Source organism: Electrona antarctica (assembly GCF_951216825.1).
Source record: "Electrona antarctica genome assembly, chromosome: 17".
Taxonomy (NCBI): Eukaryota; Metazoa; Chordata; class Actinopteri; order Myctophiformes; family Myctophidae; genus Electrona; species Electrona antarctica.
In genome coordinates this window covers 37,095,864-37,113,112 of record NC_136798.1, presented here as the reverse complement: position 1 = coordinate 37,113,112, position 17,249 = coordinate 37,095,864, and the positions used below count along the sequence as shown (strand labels likewise).

The window sequence follows — 17,249 nt, the reverse complement described above, 5'->3', positions numbered from 1 at the left end:
GCATAAATTATACTTGGACTGCAGGTGCGCGTGCACATAGATATATATATAAACACTAGCTTAATTTATGTTTTTTATATGAACGTCGTATAAAATCATATACGTATGCGGACGTCTCTGACGTTTATAACAAACCAAACCGTTTGAAAATCGGTTGAAAATTGAGCAAGTTATGGTCATTTAAGAGTACATGCCCCATATACACAATGTTATGTGTCCCGAGGTAAGATGGCCGCCACGTAACGACGTCGCTCTCCATTGGCCAACAGCGTGGGTGAGCTATCTAGAGTTTATATATATCTATGCGCGTGCAGCCATGCACAAATAGGCTCTGCTGCCGTGATCATGAGCGCACCTCCCGTTCTTATGACAGCGACTGGAGGTGTGGTTTTGAGGTGTTTTGAATTGCTATTATTGTTGATGGAAATAAAATTCCGGCGACCCCAAGGATCGTATTAATGGATAAAAATAAATTATATCTATTCTGTAATGCTAATTAGAAAGGACTGTAAATATATATATCTTCAATAACCCAGCAGGGAGACCAAATACCGTGCTGTATTTACCTTAAAAATGAGTGAGTAGCCCTTTAAATCTTGAATGACAGTCACTCTACCATAAAAAAATAGAAGGATACCTTAAAAACGAATTGGAGACAGACGAAATAAAGTTCTGAGAGGAAGTTTAAGGTTTTAACTGTAATTTTTAGTAGGTAATAAAGTCAATTTACATAGAAAATGTGCTACATGGTTCAGATAATAATAATAATAGTACAATACATCACTATAATTTAGAGTATTCAATTGTTCCAATATGGATCCGAACTGCCCCTCTTCACAGCATCTTCCTGGCTTATACTGCATCTGACGTCAGTTGTTGATAAACGTTCATTGGCTGAATAGATAGTTCATTTCCGCAATATCCACGGTGGTGCTGGTTGTCGAGCACTCATTGGACCAACACATGGATGATGAGACTGGTATCGTGACATCTTCCTTGGTTCCGTCATTGATGGCCATAGACCGGGAAAGCACAGAGGCTGGCGTTGCTATGGCAACCTGAAGATAACATTCTTTCCCTGCTAGCTGTGAACTCTTCGACAGAGAGAAATGGCCTGCTATCTACTTTCTCACTAGGCACCAAGGTCAAATACATGTCTCAAATCAAAATAGACCTCTCAGTATGGCAAGTTAACTTGACTGGGGAAAGTCTAATAGAGACAGTGAATCTGAACTTGGCGTCCGGAAACCCATAATATAAGTATGATAATAATATAAAGGATAATATAGGGCTGAGATGATTAGGCACGTGGATGGTGACATGACATAAATAGGATAAGGAGAACAACCCGGAGTAAACAGGCAGTAGGCTAAGAGTAAAATGATAAAAAGGGCAAGATGACCAAATATGACCTATATGGAACACGGTCTGGGCCCAAGTTCTATCTGAGTTGACCAACAGAATATGATGGAGTGGCCAACTTGACATGACGTGTAAACAACATGTCAGAATTTATCTATCAATTGTTCAAACACAACAGAAACCAAGGATTATATATTTCAAGGGCGAGAGATCACAATAAAAATCCGAATCATTCTTCCTCCACACTGGGAGAAAAACAGCATCTGAAAGTTTGATGGGGCATTTTTTACGTGCACGTGAGTGCAGTTAGAACTTTTCCATTGCATCTTATGAGAGGTGGTGTTCTTCTGCTGCCTTTATGCGCACGCGCATACTGTTTCTTATCAGTGTGACGTCGTCTGATAAGGCCCCAGTCTCCACCTGTAGCTGTGGTAACAACATCATAGGTTACACAATGTTAGACAATACACTTGCAGGTCAAATACAACAGAATATATTATATATCAACCCATTTTTGTTCAGCTTTGCACACATACAGTAGCCTACTCACATTGATCCATTTTACATGCCTACACATTACTGGGGAGGCCACTCCCCAAACTATTCAGGACCGGTAAACATCCACATAACAGCACCAAAAGTGCCACTGCAGTCCTGACAATATAAAAACATAATCATTGTAGACCATACAAGATAGCAGTAAAAGCAAAGATGCAATACATCCAGCAAACAGGCTTACCAATATTGACAGGTTGGCACTCAACATCCCCCTCTCAACAACATGCTACCAGCAAAGTTGTGAGGCCCCACAGATTTCAGACCTGTTACCTGCCTGTTCAGAAAGGCTTTAAATACTCTGGTCACTTATTATGTCATTTTACCTCTGCCTCCTTCTAGGGGCTACATACCCATGACCAAAATTTGCATTTAAAACCAAATGTGAGATCAGAGGGGTTTAATAATAAAATTACAGGCATTATTAGGCCTATGGTCGAATATGACATCAACGCATTTGAGTAATAAGTTGCTAACGCCGCCCCGCCCCCCCGGTTCCACACAAATACTTCTGTCCCTCAAATTAACAGTTTGGATTTGATTCTGGTCATCCTAAAAGGGCATCAGCAGCTACAGAACAACAACAGGTAAGTGCTTGTCTATGAAGTCTATGTAATGGCTCTACAGTGCAGGGTGACAGGTTTGAACTGCATGGCTTGAAACAGAACCTGTATTCTCAGTTGAGATTCTGGTTGGTTTACATTACTGGTCAGTAGTCAGGCTGCATTCAGGTGTTAATGGCAATACCAAAATAAGTCGGATGTCCATGAGCCAGAGCTCCAAATTTGGGCTCCTAATCTGAGCATTATATGAAAATATGCCAGAATTTTCGATATAAGAGGCAACCTTCTTATTTCATTTTGTTTACATGTTAGAATCAAAGGTTTTAAGTAATAAGTTGCTCCCCCCCATACAGCCAAACAGAAAAGTCCTATCTGATTTATTAAAGGACGTCAAAGTGTGTTGGAGTTTGGAAGTGCTCGCTTTCAGCAAAACAACGTCCTGCTGCCCGTATTTGCAAATTCGTGGTACACAGGAGACCAGGCTTTCACAGTGGTTGCTCCTACACTTTGGAATGCCCTGCCCCTCCCGCTAAAAAACGCAGAGTCAGTAGACTGCTTTAAGAGAATGCTAAAGACACATTTATTCCGTATTTATTTTTCCCCATGTAGTTCTTACCTGACTCATTTTTACATGCCTATGTTTTGTGATTTTGCCTCAATTTTACATGCCTATGTTTTTGTGTTTTTGCCTTATTTATTGGTTTTGTTAAATTCTTTATTGTATTTTTTACTTTATCGTGCTATGTTTTCCTGTTTGTTTTTAACTTGTTGATTGTTCTGTGTACACTGTTCAGCACCTTGTGACTTTGTCTTGAAAGGTGCTTTATAAATAAAATGTACTTACTTACTTACTTACTCTTTTCAAAGATACCCTTTTTAATATGCTCTATTACCCTATACGCACCATCTTTTGAGGTGTGCATGATGTGCATCTACCTTTTCAAAATCAATAGCATTTAATGTTTGTGTTAGGATAACGTTCGTGTTTACACGCACACTAAAAGCCCCTCAAAAAAATAAAACATAAACTATGTCAACCTGGAATCAATTCAAATAAAATAAATTAAATCATGTTTACTAAAGGGCAGATGAGTAAGGCTGGGACCGAGGCTAACTAAAGGGGCATAGCCTATCTCTCGGCTGGTGGTGGATCAGGATAGGGCGAGGGACACGTCAATCATCCTGAAAACAACCAATGGGAGCGTTGGTTGAGAGCAGCAGGCCACTCCTATACTGTTATACTACAAGCTCACTGGGCGTCGCGTACGACGTACCAGTGAGCTTGTAGGTCTGCTATTGACTTGGGACGTTTGGACCTGAGAGAGCGATTCAGTCAGTTTCGGTTTCTTTTTCCTACATATCTTAGCAAGTCGGTACGCGATACGTGTTAAACTTAACAGACACACATTATTTTACCGAGCTGTCTGTCTGTCAGTGACTCATTTTGAGTGACACCTGTCACAATAATGTCAGTGTTGAGAGAAATAAGAGGGGTTTCGAAGGCTGCAGCTGCTGTTCTGCAAAGTAAGTATAACGACTGACTGACGGTGGAAGTATTAAATCTGTGGCTTGCATTCACTTTTATGATCTTTTAAAATTGTATACATGTTATGAATTGCTGTCACGGTCACCTGACAGTCGAGCTGACACATGTCATGATGTTGAGGGCACCTGTGTGTGTGTGTGTGTGTGTGTGTGTGTGTGTGTGTGTGTGTGTGTGTGTGTGTGTGTGTGTGTGTGTGTGTGTGTGTGTGTGTGTTAGAGGCAGGTTTCGTCAGTGACACTGACATCAGGTCGCTGACCAGACAGGACCTGAAAGAGTTGATTCCTGGACCACAGGATTTCCGACTGAGGAAGACCATCGGTGACATCATACAGGTCTGTGTCCCCTCTCTATGACCTCATACAGGTGGGTGGGTCTGTCTTGTGCACAGACATATAAACGTAGACGCCCTTTCCGGCTTTGGAGCGTATGTGCTCAAGGCAGGGCAAAGCCGCGGAGGAATTTGTTATTTTGAGGGTCGGCTTGGCACTTTTTGGCACATTTTATTGCCCCCCTCGGTGTGTTGCCCTATTTGCAGTGCGTATTGCGCGTATAGGTAGCGGCGGCACTGGCTCCAACGAACTGCAGCGGCCAATGAGGCATCTATTATCTTTGGTATCGTGTCCCCTCTCTATTGGTGACTTCAGACAGACAGATGCAAAAACGCGCTGAGAGTTGATTTGGAGCAGCTAGATGCATCATTTGGTCTACGCAACGTCATGTCGCTGGCTTCCATTGACAATGAATGGTAGACTGCATCGTTTCATCTGCCCGTGTGAACCAAGCCCCCAGTGAAGCTCTCCAACGTTGAGGCGCTCGGCCCTAGTGGTAAGAACGGGGACTGCAGGCGGACCGGTGGAGTTATGACAAGGAAACCCTGTGCAGCTGGGCTTTAACATTGAGCGGGGCTGTCGCTCCGGTTCAGTCTCTATCCTTTTAATACTCTATGGTGTGAACGCAATATAATAGGACGGGTATGTGTCCCCTCTCTATGACCTCATACACGTCTGTGTCCCCTCTCTATGACCTCATACAGGTCTGTGTCCCCTCTCTATGACCTCATACAGGTCTGTGTCCCCTCTCTATGACCTCATACAGGTCTGTGTCCCCTCTCTATGACCTCATACAGGTCTGTGTCCCCTCTCTATGACCTCATACGGGTCTGTGTCCCCTCTCTATGACCTCATACAGGTCTGTGTCCCCTCTCTATGACCTCAAACAGGTCTGTGTCCCCTCTCTCTCTATATATATATATATATATATATGATATATATATGAATAGATAGACCATGGAATGGTTTCCACCTGGAACGTTCAGATGCCAGCTGCAGAATGCGGTCTGCCTGGCACCTGTGACTGTACTGTGACAATTTACAATTTGGGCATTTAGCAGACGCTCTTAATCCAGAGCGATTTACAGTAAGCAAGAACAACACATGGTAATACACAAAATAGTTATCAAGAATCATACGTAAGCTAAGAACCTAACATCCGTCTAACAGTCGAATATCTATAATGGAACTATGTGTATACACTATAGAGTGCTGTCTACATAAAATGCTATCTAAATTACATAAGTTTAGTTTGCATACGCCTATAAGGTGGTCGAGGGTAAGTGCTACTACGGGTAGCAGCGATGATGGAGTCACGTGTGTGCAAAACTGCATTTCTGTACATTTATGTGCATGTTCTGTTTTGTGTTCTATTGTAGAATGTGAAGCCATTAAACGCAGTCTTAAGTGAGTTGGATTTCATCCCAGATGATTGTGCTAAAGGTAACGTCTAATACAGTACATCTTTCATTAAGCAGCTGTTACACTCATAGACTATGTGTGTATTTACTAAGAGCAGAGATCATGAATTGTGCTGTTTTCTTTACTTGTACTTTCTCCTAATCTCAAACTCTCAATAATATCCACCTCTCCTTTTTTGGGTTGCTTTGTGGTTTAATTCTGTGAATCAGTGGTTATCAAACTTTTCAGGCCGAGGAGTTACATTTTGTTGTGGAAAATAGCCGATCTACACGCTCACGTGTGGCGGCAGTGGCTCAGGGGTTGAGTTAACTCCCCCAGAGTTAGTGAATCCATAATTGCTCCCGATGAGCAGGTTGGTGCCTTGCATGGTTTCCTCTGCCAATATTATGGGACTTGGCTGTTATGGGACTTGGCTCTGTAAATGGTGCATTTATATAGCACCTTTATCCAAGGCGCTTTACATAGATTGTGCATTACATTCACCCACACATTCATACACCGATGGCAGAGGAAACCATGCAACCAACTTGTTTTGCGAGCAATTAGGGGTTCAGAGTCTTGCTCAAGGACAAACAGGGGGAGCCCGGGATTGAACTGGGAACCTTCCGGTTCGCAACCGGCAACTCTAACCCTGAGCCACTGCCGCCTCTGTAAATCCATATCTCACTGAGCATTGCCATACACCTATAGAATGATATCCATCCATCCATCTTCAACCGCTTATCCGTAGTCGGGTCGCGGGGGCAACAGCTCCACCAGAGTGCTCCAGACTTCCCTCTCCAGATCGATATAGATCGATAGTCAGTCAAAAACGTTTTTCTTTACTGGCGGCACGCACAGCTCACAGGAGCAAGCCAGCTGACCACACAAATTAAAGTTCTCAGTGGCTACGACTTCATTTCAACAATTTCATTTAATTTTACCTTTTATTTCAACTCAGATGACAGTTGAGCGGCAGGCCCTCATTTTCAAGTAATTTGGATTCCATGGAAGTTTCCATGTCTTCGCATGTCTTCTATGGAAGCATGTTGCTCAATGAGATCTCAATTGAGAGCTCGTAGATAGGCTATTTTCAGTTATCATTTTAAGATTTTGAGCATTTGAAGGGGTTATACTTGCATCCATCTGCATTTTCACCTGGTCTGGCAGTATGTAGAACATGTAGATGTACAGGTTCTACATTGTAGAATGTAGAATGTGTGTGTGTGTGTGTGTGTGTGTGTGTGTGTGTGTGTGTGTGTGTGTGTGTGTGTGTGTGTGTGTGTGTGTGTGTGTGTGTGCGTGCGTGCGTGCGTGCGTGCGTGCGTGATGGCCCTTTCTGTCTGTTTCAAAATGATACAAAATGTTTCAGTTGTGAGATTTTATTTTGCTTTAATCAATTATGTGACAAATTTGGTGTCCTATTCACAGTACACTCACTGTCGTTCAGTGTCACTGAAGGCTGAGGGGGGGGGGGGGGGTATTACTCTCCCTGCCTCTTGAACGATTGCTTTAATTTTTGGAGTATACGGTAGACAAGCCATGAATGCCGAGATCAAATATTATATTCACACATGTATTTATTTACAATGTATTTGTTTTCAATCTATCTCGAGTTATCTCAGTGCTGTAACCTAGGTTTTTTTAGACGGAATTCCATAATTAATCATACCCTGTGCGGCATGTGCACGTATAGGCTATATACGCTCACGCGTGGTCAATGGTTGAAATTATTTGGTAACTAACATTACTTTTGTCAGCCCGCCCCGCAAGTTCGAGTGTTGATTTTGAGACAAGGTGTGCCCCTTTGGACGAGCGTCAGTTCCACGGTCAAGGTCAACGATTCGGAACCCGTCAGATGACGGGTTCAGATTTAACCCCGGAGGTCGTGAACCCATCAGATGGCGGGTTGTAAGGTTTATATCAATACCAAGCAGCCACAGCTCAGAACTAACCTTTCGTGCTGCCCAGGCTGCTAGACAGCGCCTACGTTCTTCCCATCAGAGGATCAATGCGCGCGCCTCCCATAAGGATCCACTCATTGTTGTTTCTTTGCTGCTTGTTTTCCCCGAAAAATACTCCAAAGTTGTTGTTTTAGTCCAAACTGCCCGATGTTCAGATGTAAATAGTGATTTCTTACTGCTTGTGGTGAAAACGAAGACATGTCGGGTGCTGCTCGAAAAAAAAAGAATTGCCCCTCCTCTTGTTGTATTGGGCTGTGTGGGCGGAAAGTAGATCTACACGCTCAACACGCGTCGCTTCGCGCCACGTTTTCGAGCTTGCCGATCTCCTACTTTTGATGCTTTTGTGTGATGTGTAGCGTAATCAAGAAGGGCCTAAATTTGCGAAAAAACTAAAAGTTTGAAAACAGAGTTAAGAAATGTCTGCTTGACAGCGATGAAATGTACGGTAGGTTTGGTACTACCTCCAAATGTGTCCCTGAAACAGTGTTCCATTTTCAGGAAGCGTCGCAGCTCAGAGCACGGTGAGGGTCAAAGTGATTGTAAAAGGTCAAACCTTCGACTGTCACCGCACTCTGTTGCAACGCGTGAGGCAGCTGGATGGACTTCACGTAGACGAGACCGACAGCGGCCCGAAGGTCGTCATCGTCTTCTGCCCGATAAAGACGCGCCACATGACAGACATTGAGGCAGCAATGAAAGACGTCGTCCCAGGTAATAGCATAGGCTATACGCTTTGTTAATCCGTCCAATTAGTTTTACGGAATTATTGAATTTCACTCGCCATCTGTCTGTTACATTCTCCTCCTGCACAGTGAGATTCAGAGTTAATTCAACATATCTCGTTATCAAGATAGGCATGTGTGTATGAATTAATGCGAGTCAAGAAACTCAACCCATAGGCTTCATGGATGCAAAATCACCAAGGTTATAAGAAGATCCATCCTACCTGATTGGCTTCCTGGCAGGCAAAGTTTTACTCAGGTTAAGGTTAAGGTTAGGCATAGTTTTACTGAGGTTATGGTTAAGGTTAGGTGGAGGCATACAGTAGTTACTGAGGTTAGGGTTGTAAAAGAATAAGTACTTGCATTGACCTGTATCTGTAATTCTGTGTGCATATTCCACATAACTTGATGGCAAAAAAAAAAAAAAGACACAGAAAGGTTAGTGTTTTGTTCCATCCATACAATAAATGCATTCCTAGAGAGCGAGTGGAATGGAATTACGGACAATGGCCCAAACCGCACCAAAGTGTCACCATGCAACCCCTTGCAACCGTTTGGACCCAAGGAGTTGCATGGTGACCCTTTGGTGTGGTTAGGGCTTTAGTGTTCAAAAACACAATTAAATCGTTAATCACAATTATTTGTTTGACAATTTATCATCATGTAAAATGTCATAATTGTGACAGCCCTATGTACTCAAATTCTACTATAGTTACTTAGTTTATCTCGGTCATGGTTTCTCTCTCTCTCTCTCTCTCTCTCTCTCTCTTTCGTCTTCTCAGGAGGGGCGGCCGTCATCCTGGTAGTGATGCATCACACGCACAACGTTGATTACCCGAACATCGTGCGGTCGCTTGGCAGCGACCACGGCTGTGACTTTGTCAACGTGCTCTACCACGAGACCGTGCCCGGCCTGCTGCCGTGCGCGTTTAACGAGCAGGCGGTGGCACAGCTGCGCGGCGCGTTGCTGAAGCACAGCAGTGTCGTGAGCCCCTTTGCTGCTACTGCTGCTGCTGCCCAGTATGTATTATGTTAGCTATGGTGGAGGTAGCTCTGGTAAAACCAAAGGTGGTGGTGGCGGCGGCGGTGGTGTTTTCAGATAGTTTGCTGGTGGTAAATGATAAACTCATGAGCTTCTTCTTTTTTTCAACTTTTTCAGTTTTGTATGTGTCTATGGAGTTAACATTACTCTAATAGACGCCCGGGTGTGGCTAGAATATTCAAATATGTCTTCCCTGTGTATTTTTGGATTCTTCTTGAAAGCTGAAAGCCTTTGAATGAAAAGGCCCAATCAAAAATACACCGCTTTAGTGACACACTAAAATCCTCGCCTTCCCTAACCCCAACCCCTCCCCCATTATCATACAACAACAGCTCTGGGCGAGTTCAGTTGGGGGGTGCTAAGGTAAAAACCAGGTATACGTAATGAACTGGTAGGTGTGGCCACATAAAAACATCACTTTAACACTTTCTGTAATCTGTACACTTTATTTTTTATTAAATCTTCCATTTTTATTTTGCTGTAACCCTACAGGGACTTCAATCCCCAACAAGCCGGCTCGAGACCACCTAGAGGCGCCCCCTGCACCCGCCAGCTCGCTTTTGAGACGAGGTGTGCCCCTTTGGTCGAGCGTCAGTTCCACGGTCAAGGTAAGGTCATTTGCAATTAACACGATGGACGCCAAAACGCTTTCCCATCAGAGGATCAATGCGCGCACCTCCCATAAGGATCCACTCATTGTTGTTTTGTAGTATATTGGCTAGCTCACCATTATTTGTAGCATAATGGCTAGCTCACCATTCTTTGTCGTATAGTGAGTGTCCAGGAAGCACTTTTTACCCTGTTGCATAAATGATTGGAGAGGCCAGGCATGTCCTTATTTCTGTATCATTTTATTAAGGACAAAGCTTAGTTACCAAATGAATAGATCAGTCCACTCCAGAGCCATCCTAGAGCAGTCCCATCATAGCAGTCCCCGATCTCATCTGGAACCTTGCATGATCTCACTGCCTCTCTGTCAACTCTCAACTGACTGGCTATAGATCTCACTCTGACTGAGTCACTCTGACTGGATTCTCGACTGACTGGATTCTGGATCTCCGCACATTTGAGACCCTCTTATAATTATCCAAATAGTGCATGTGGGGTGTGCACCCCAAAGCCCTTGTATGTGTGTACGCACATGCATGTGCGTTCCCAAATGTGTGCTTCCTTCGTCTAGACCACTGCATACTAAGTAGATGGTCACTTCTATAGATCATTAACACAATGGTATCCACGGTCCAATTCAATAGCCTTTACAATTTCATAGCAGACCTTTTCAATTGATCACTATAGGCCCTTCTTGGAATGTGGCACTAGACCAACCAATATCAGACACTCAGAGCTCACGTGCAGAAACTCAGTTAGTGAAGGTTTGTCCTGCACAAACAGTATATGACATTATATAAGCAATATTGATATTTCATCGTGATGTGGCTCCTTAATATACAACAGTTTCTTTGCTGCTTGTTTTCTCCGAAAAATACTCCAAAGTTGTTGTTTTAGTCCAAACTGCCCGACGTTCAGATGTAAATAGTGATTTCTTACTGTGGTGAAAACTAAGACATAATACACATTATGCCCTGGCTGCCTGCAGTAATTTCAAATGAACTCCAGGCAGCGCTGAAAGTGTTAAAAAAAAAAAAAAAAGCATGTGGGGTTTTTACCCAGGGTAACTTTCTTCCCATGGGGTTTTTACCCAGGGTAAATTCGGTGATAAACTTGAAATGGATGTAAATCGTCTCCTGAAACCTCCAAAACCGTCACTTTTCAGGATTCAAATTCGGAAATAGCAAAAGTAGATCTACACGTTCAAAACGCTTCGCGCCACGTTTTCGAGCTTGCCGATCTCCTACTTTTTATGCTTTTGTGTGACGTGTAGTGTGATCAAGAAGGGCCTAAATTTGCGAAAAAAATAAAAGTTTGAATACAGAGTTGAGAAATGTCTGCTTGACAGCGATGAAATGTACGGTAGGTTTGGTACTACCTCCAAATGTGTCTCCCTGAAACAGTGTTTCCATTTTCAGGAAGTGTCGCAGCTCAGAGCACAGTGAGGGACAAATTGATTTTTGAAGGTAAAACCTTCGACTACGACATAACTCTGTTGTAACGCGTGAGGCAGCTGGGTGGACTTCACGTAGAGGAGACGAAGGTTGTCATCGTCTTCTGCCCGGTGTCATCGCGCCTCATGACAGACATTGAGGCAGCAATGAAAGACGTCGTCCCAGGTAATAGCATATACGCTTTGTTTTCAGTTTTGTTTTATTTATTTTTAATCCGTCCAATTAGTTTTACGGAATTTCACTCGCCATCTGTCTGTTGCATTCTCCTCCTGCACAGCGATATTCAGAGTTCATCTCGTTATCACATAAGCATGTGTGTATGAATTCATGCAAGTCAAGAAATTCAACCCATTGGCTTCATGGATGCAAAATTATGGATTCCACCAAGGTTATAAGAAGACCCACCCTACCTGATTGGCTTCCTGGCAGGCAAAGTTTTACTCAGGTTAAGGTTAAAGGCGTAGTGAAACGGAAATGGTGGACATTTTATTTTGAAGTTTCAGACGGTCTCAAGTTGAAACACCGCTATGAAGTTTCTGAACCAATCAGGGCGTCGCATCCCTTCAGGGGATGGGACGGTAGCTAGGGACGGGTAGCTATGCTACGCAGGACAGCGTGTGGATGTTTATTTACAAATCAGATAGTCAGCCAGCTTTACCAGTTTACACTTAATGTGGCTTATTTCTACCCTATAATGTTTTCAGATACATTTTTAGCGTGATGATTAAGTTGAAACCGAGTAATACACTCTCTGGATGTTATCTTGAATGGGAATAAAAACGGAAGATGTCTGTAATCAGTAGCAGCTGTGCAGCCTGTGCTGGACGGATGCGGAGATATGGGGAATTAAACTGGTGAGCTTCATTTTTATTGGCTTTTATCGATGTTGGCCTCGACACGTCATCACGCAGCACGTTTTCGTTTTCAGGAAGTAATAATTTATGGACTTTTGATATAAAAACACACAAAAATGAGAATTTTTTTTGGCATCCATTGTTAGGTATGCCCATATGATGACCATGGATATGGACTAAAAGTGTGAAAAACGTATTTTTCATTTCACTACACCTTTAAGGTTAGGCATAGTTTTACTGAGGTTATGGTTAAGGTTAGGTGGAGGCATACAGTAGTTACTGAGGTTAGGGTTGTAAAAGAACAAGTACTTGCATTGACTCTGTATCTGTAATATTGTGTGCATATTCCACATAACTTGATAAATTAAAAAAAAGATACAGAAAGGTTAGTGTTTTGTTCCATCCATACAATAAATGCATTCCTAGAGAGCGAGTGGAATGGAATTACGGACATCACAGAAAAACCCAGCATAACCTAAAGCCCAAACCACACCAGTGGGACGTTTTTCTTTGTGTGCTCTGTGCTGCTTCAATTCATTATCTGTTCACCTCTGCCCTAGTACACTACTGCAGCTAATCTAGTGTTGCCAGATTTTGCTGTGACTAGGCTATGTTTTACCATTACCATTTTGTCTTAAGCCCTAACCACACCAAAGGGTCGAGACGCTTTTAGCGTTGTCCCTGCGGTGTGATATGTCCTGTTGCACGTTGACGCACATCGTCCCACGTTGTCCCAAGTGATTCAACACATGGAATTCAATGGCCCAAACCGCAAGTGTCACCATGCAACCCCTTGCAACCGTTTGGACCCAAGGAGTTGCATGGTGACCCTTTGGTGTGGTTAGGGCTTTAGTGTTCAAAAACACAATTAAATCGTTAATTATTTTTTTGACAATTTATCATCATGTAAAATGTCATAATTGTGACAGCCCTATGTACTCAAATTCTACTATAGTTACTTAGTTTATCTCGGTCATGGTTTCTCTCTCTCTTTCTCTCTCTCTCTTTCGTCTTCTCAGGAGCGGCGGCCGTCATCCTGGTAGTGATGCATCACACGCACAACGTCGATTACCCGCACATTGTACGGTCGCTGGGCGCCGACCGCGGCTGGGACCTTGTCAACGTGCTCTACCACGAGGCCGTGCCCGGCCTGCTGACGTGCACGTTTAACGAGCAGGCGGTGGCACAGCTGCGGGGCACGTTGCTGAAGCACAGCAGTGTTGTGAGCCCTGTTGCTGCTACTGCTACTGCTGCTGCTGCCCAGTATGTATTATGGTACAGTAGCTATGGTGGAGGTAGCTCTGGTAAAACCAAAGGTGGTGGCGGCGGCGGTGGTGTTTTCGGATGGTTTGCTGGTGGTAAATGATAAACTCAGGAGCTTCTTCTTTGTTTTCTTTTTTCTTTTTTTTAACTTTTTCTGTGTTGTATGTGTCTATGGAGTTAACATTACTCTAGAATATTCATATATGTCTTCCCTGTGTATCTTTGGATTCTTCTTGAAAGCTGAAAGCCTTTGTATTCAGGGGATATTAATACAATCTGGGAATACATTTCTTAAGGAGTGTTTTTCGTGCAAAACTAATGCTTGGAATGGATTCATAATGATGACATGTCACATGCTACTTAAAGCATATTGAAATTTAAAACATTTTGCCTTATAATGGTTATATGGTACCCCAACTTTCAGCAGCTGTCAAAAATTCCCCTAGGGTGGTTGAATATAAACCAATGTGGGATATGTTAGTAGACACCTTTACAAACACATTGGTAAGAAGATTCTTGGTAAGAAATGTATTCCCAGGTATACATGGGAATACTGATAATATTCCCTGACTATTGAGTCAAAAGGTCCAATCAAAAATACACCGCTTTAGTGACACACTAAAATCCTCCCCTAACCCCTCCCCCATTATCATACAACAACAGCTGTGGGCGAGTTCAGGTGGGGGGTGCTAAGGTAGAAACCAGGTATACGTAATGAACTGGTAGGTGTGGCCACATAAAAACATCACTTTAACACTTTCTGTAATCTGTACACCTTTTTTTCTTTTTCTTTTTTTAATCTTTTTTATTTGTATTTTGCTGTAGCAGTGGTGAGGTAAAAGAAAGAAACAAACTGCATATAGCCCATTGCGCATGTTTCTTTCCTTCCATGGAGCACCATGGAGCAACATGGTGTCGCCTGTACGGTCTCGTTAGTTTAGACAGTCCTTGGTAAAAAAAAACAGGTAGTATACGTAATGAACTGGTAGGTGTGGCCACATAAAAACATCACTTTAACACTTTCTGTAATCTGTACACTTTTTTTATTTTATTTTTATTGAATCTTCCTTTTTTATTTGTATTTTGCTGTAACCTACAGCAGTGGTGCTCAGCCACAGTCTGTGTCTGTCAACTAAGTATAGGCCTGGTTTAAGTGGTTAAAATGTTCTTCTACTTGGCTCTTTAGGGACGTCTTCATTTGTTTTTATCAAGGGCTACATCAAGCCTTCTTCAGACCAATGAGAGCTTTAACTTTTCTTTTCTCCATCTTTCCCTTTCTTTTTTTGCAGTTTCAACAAAGAAGATTCAGTCAAGCCTAAATACACACACATACATGCCTTTGAATAATGTTTTTTGTGTTCATGGCTTCTTTGAAATGTATTGTAATTGTGTCCATACTGTCACAATTAGGGGGGAGTGTAGAAGCCATCCTCACTGTTTTGTATGTGTATTTTATTATTATTATTATTATTATTATTATTATTATTATCACAATTGTTATAGTTATTATTTGGCATTATTGGGTATTGGTTGATGGGTTATTATGTAATTGAATCACTGTTTGGACACCAAGGGCACACCTACCCAGGCCTAATTGATTGATGGAGAGCATAATATGCTCTCCATCAATCAATTAGGCCTGGGTAGGTGTGCCCTGTAGGCCTGGGTGATTGGGGAGTGGCATGCACCTGGTGGACAAATGTTTTTTACCTGACAGACAGACAGAGAGAAAGACAGCACAGAGATCATGCCATAACAAGGAAGAGAAGATGTGACTGTTTGTAATCATTCACTGCACTTTGGAAAGTAAATACAAACCAACATGACATTGAACCTGTGGACAATCTGTTTCTTATGTCTGCGTACATCCATAATCCCTGAGTGCATCAGTGGGTTTGTTGGCTAAGGTAGAAATGTTTGGAACCAACAAAATGGCCACAACAAATGCCATTGCGTATCATTTTCTCATGGATGTAATCGAGTACATTTGAGCAGGGCTCGGATAAAACGTAGAGGGGAATAAATATATGTATGTCAGTAGGACCGTTTTACAATTTACTCAAACAATAATGTAAGAGCTTGAATTTGTCTGTTTCTATAGGGGGTATCATCTGAAGCGCCACACTGTTGGACAGGATATACTCTGTTGATTAATGCTGTAACTGCACACTGATGTGAATAAACACTGACAATAAAGCATATTGTGATCTAATGAAGTTATACTACCCAAACCTCTCGTCAACGTGTCATCTAAATGAACCACTTGAACCATAGCTTTCCTGTTCTTGGGGAAAACATTTGCCAAAAAATAGATCTACAAGCTCACAACAGGGTGCATTCCCATACTTTTGTTCTTGCCTAATGTAAATTGCTCTGGATTAAGAGCGTCTGCTAAATGCCTAAATTGTAAATTGTAATTGCGATGCCTTGTGAGCTTGTAGATAAGCTATATTTGGTGAATATACCTGAGGGACTCCAGTCAAATAAACTTCATATAGGATTTGTGTTTGTTAATGCTGTAAATGCACAGCATGTAAATAACAATGGTTATGCCCCCACCTCTAAATCACTGTTTAAAATGAAATAAAACAAAACCGCATTATCGGGTGCTTGACATAATGGTTCACAAAAAAGAATGCCATTGCTTTGATGCTATAGGCTATGCTGCTAATATTATCTGCTGCTACTTTTTTTATCGTGTGTAATAGGTATGACTTTATATGCTGCTATTTTACCTGCTTCATCCCATAATTATGTGATGTGCATGCATGTAATGTCTGCTTTTTCTTATTTTATTTTACTGCACTCATATTATTTTTAAAATCTGAATGTTTTATTTCGTTCGATTTCTATTGTTCTTCCCTTTAATACAAATTACAAATGATAAAACCTTAAATAAGATGAAGGAAAAAAAACAACAATAATGTCATATTTTCACTACTATTGATGTTGGTACCATTAGGAGAGAGAACAGGCCAATGTTGATCAAAATAATATGTTTTCTAAGTTCTCTAATTGTGTAGACTTCTTGTAAATAACTTAAGTAATGCAGGTGTTTAACAATTATTCAACTCTTGAGAGTGTAACATTGAACCAAATGGACCCACTTGGTTTAGTTTTACACTCTCAAGAGTTAACGATCTATAAGGGTTAATTTGGTTACCAACTCTCCATCATTTAGCTGGGGGCCACCTGGAACCCCCTCAGGGACCACAGGTTCAGAACCACTGCTTTTCAAGTTTGAAATACTCTTATCAACATGGGAGAATGCTTGCTTTATTGCAAATGCCATGGAAGAGGGAAACAAAATCATAAACTCAACTCAACTCATCACACACACAGTCTCTCTCTCTCTCTCTCACACACACACCACACACACACACACACACACACACACACACACACACACACACACACACACACACACACACACACACACACACACACACACACACACACACACACTTTTGATGAATTGAACAAGGTGGACCCTCTTGTAAACAAGTGTAGGCCTAATGCTTAATTGGGTCGTCCACTCACAGTTAACATTCTTTGTATTGAGTTTGTGCTTGAAATGTACTGTAA

At 42.1% G+C, this 17,249-nt stretch overlaps 1 protein-coding gene and 1 long non-coding RNA gene across 2 annotated transcripts in view; one reads left to right on the top strand and one right to left on the bottom strand.

The window, feature by feature from the left end:
- Window positions 1-17,249, top strand: part of LOC306941219 (uncharacterized protein) — a 165,351-nt gene that overhangs the window by 57,987 nt on the left and 90,115 nt on the right. The gene's annotated exons all lie outside the window — the stretch shown is intronic.
- On the bottom strand, window positions 666-2,179 carry LOC306940889. Its single transcript, XR_013792068.1, has 3 exons — window positions 2,102-2,179; window positions 1,913-2,016; window positions 666-1,788 (listed from the first exon to the last, which is right to left on the bottom strand). It is a non-coding gene; the product is annotated as an uncharacterized lncRNA (long non-coding RNA).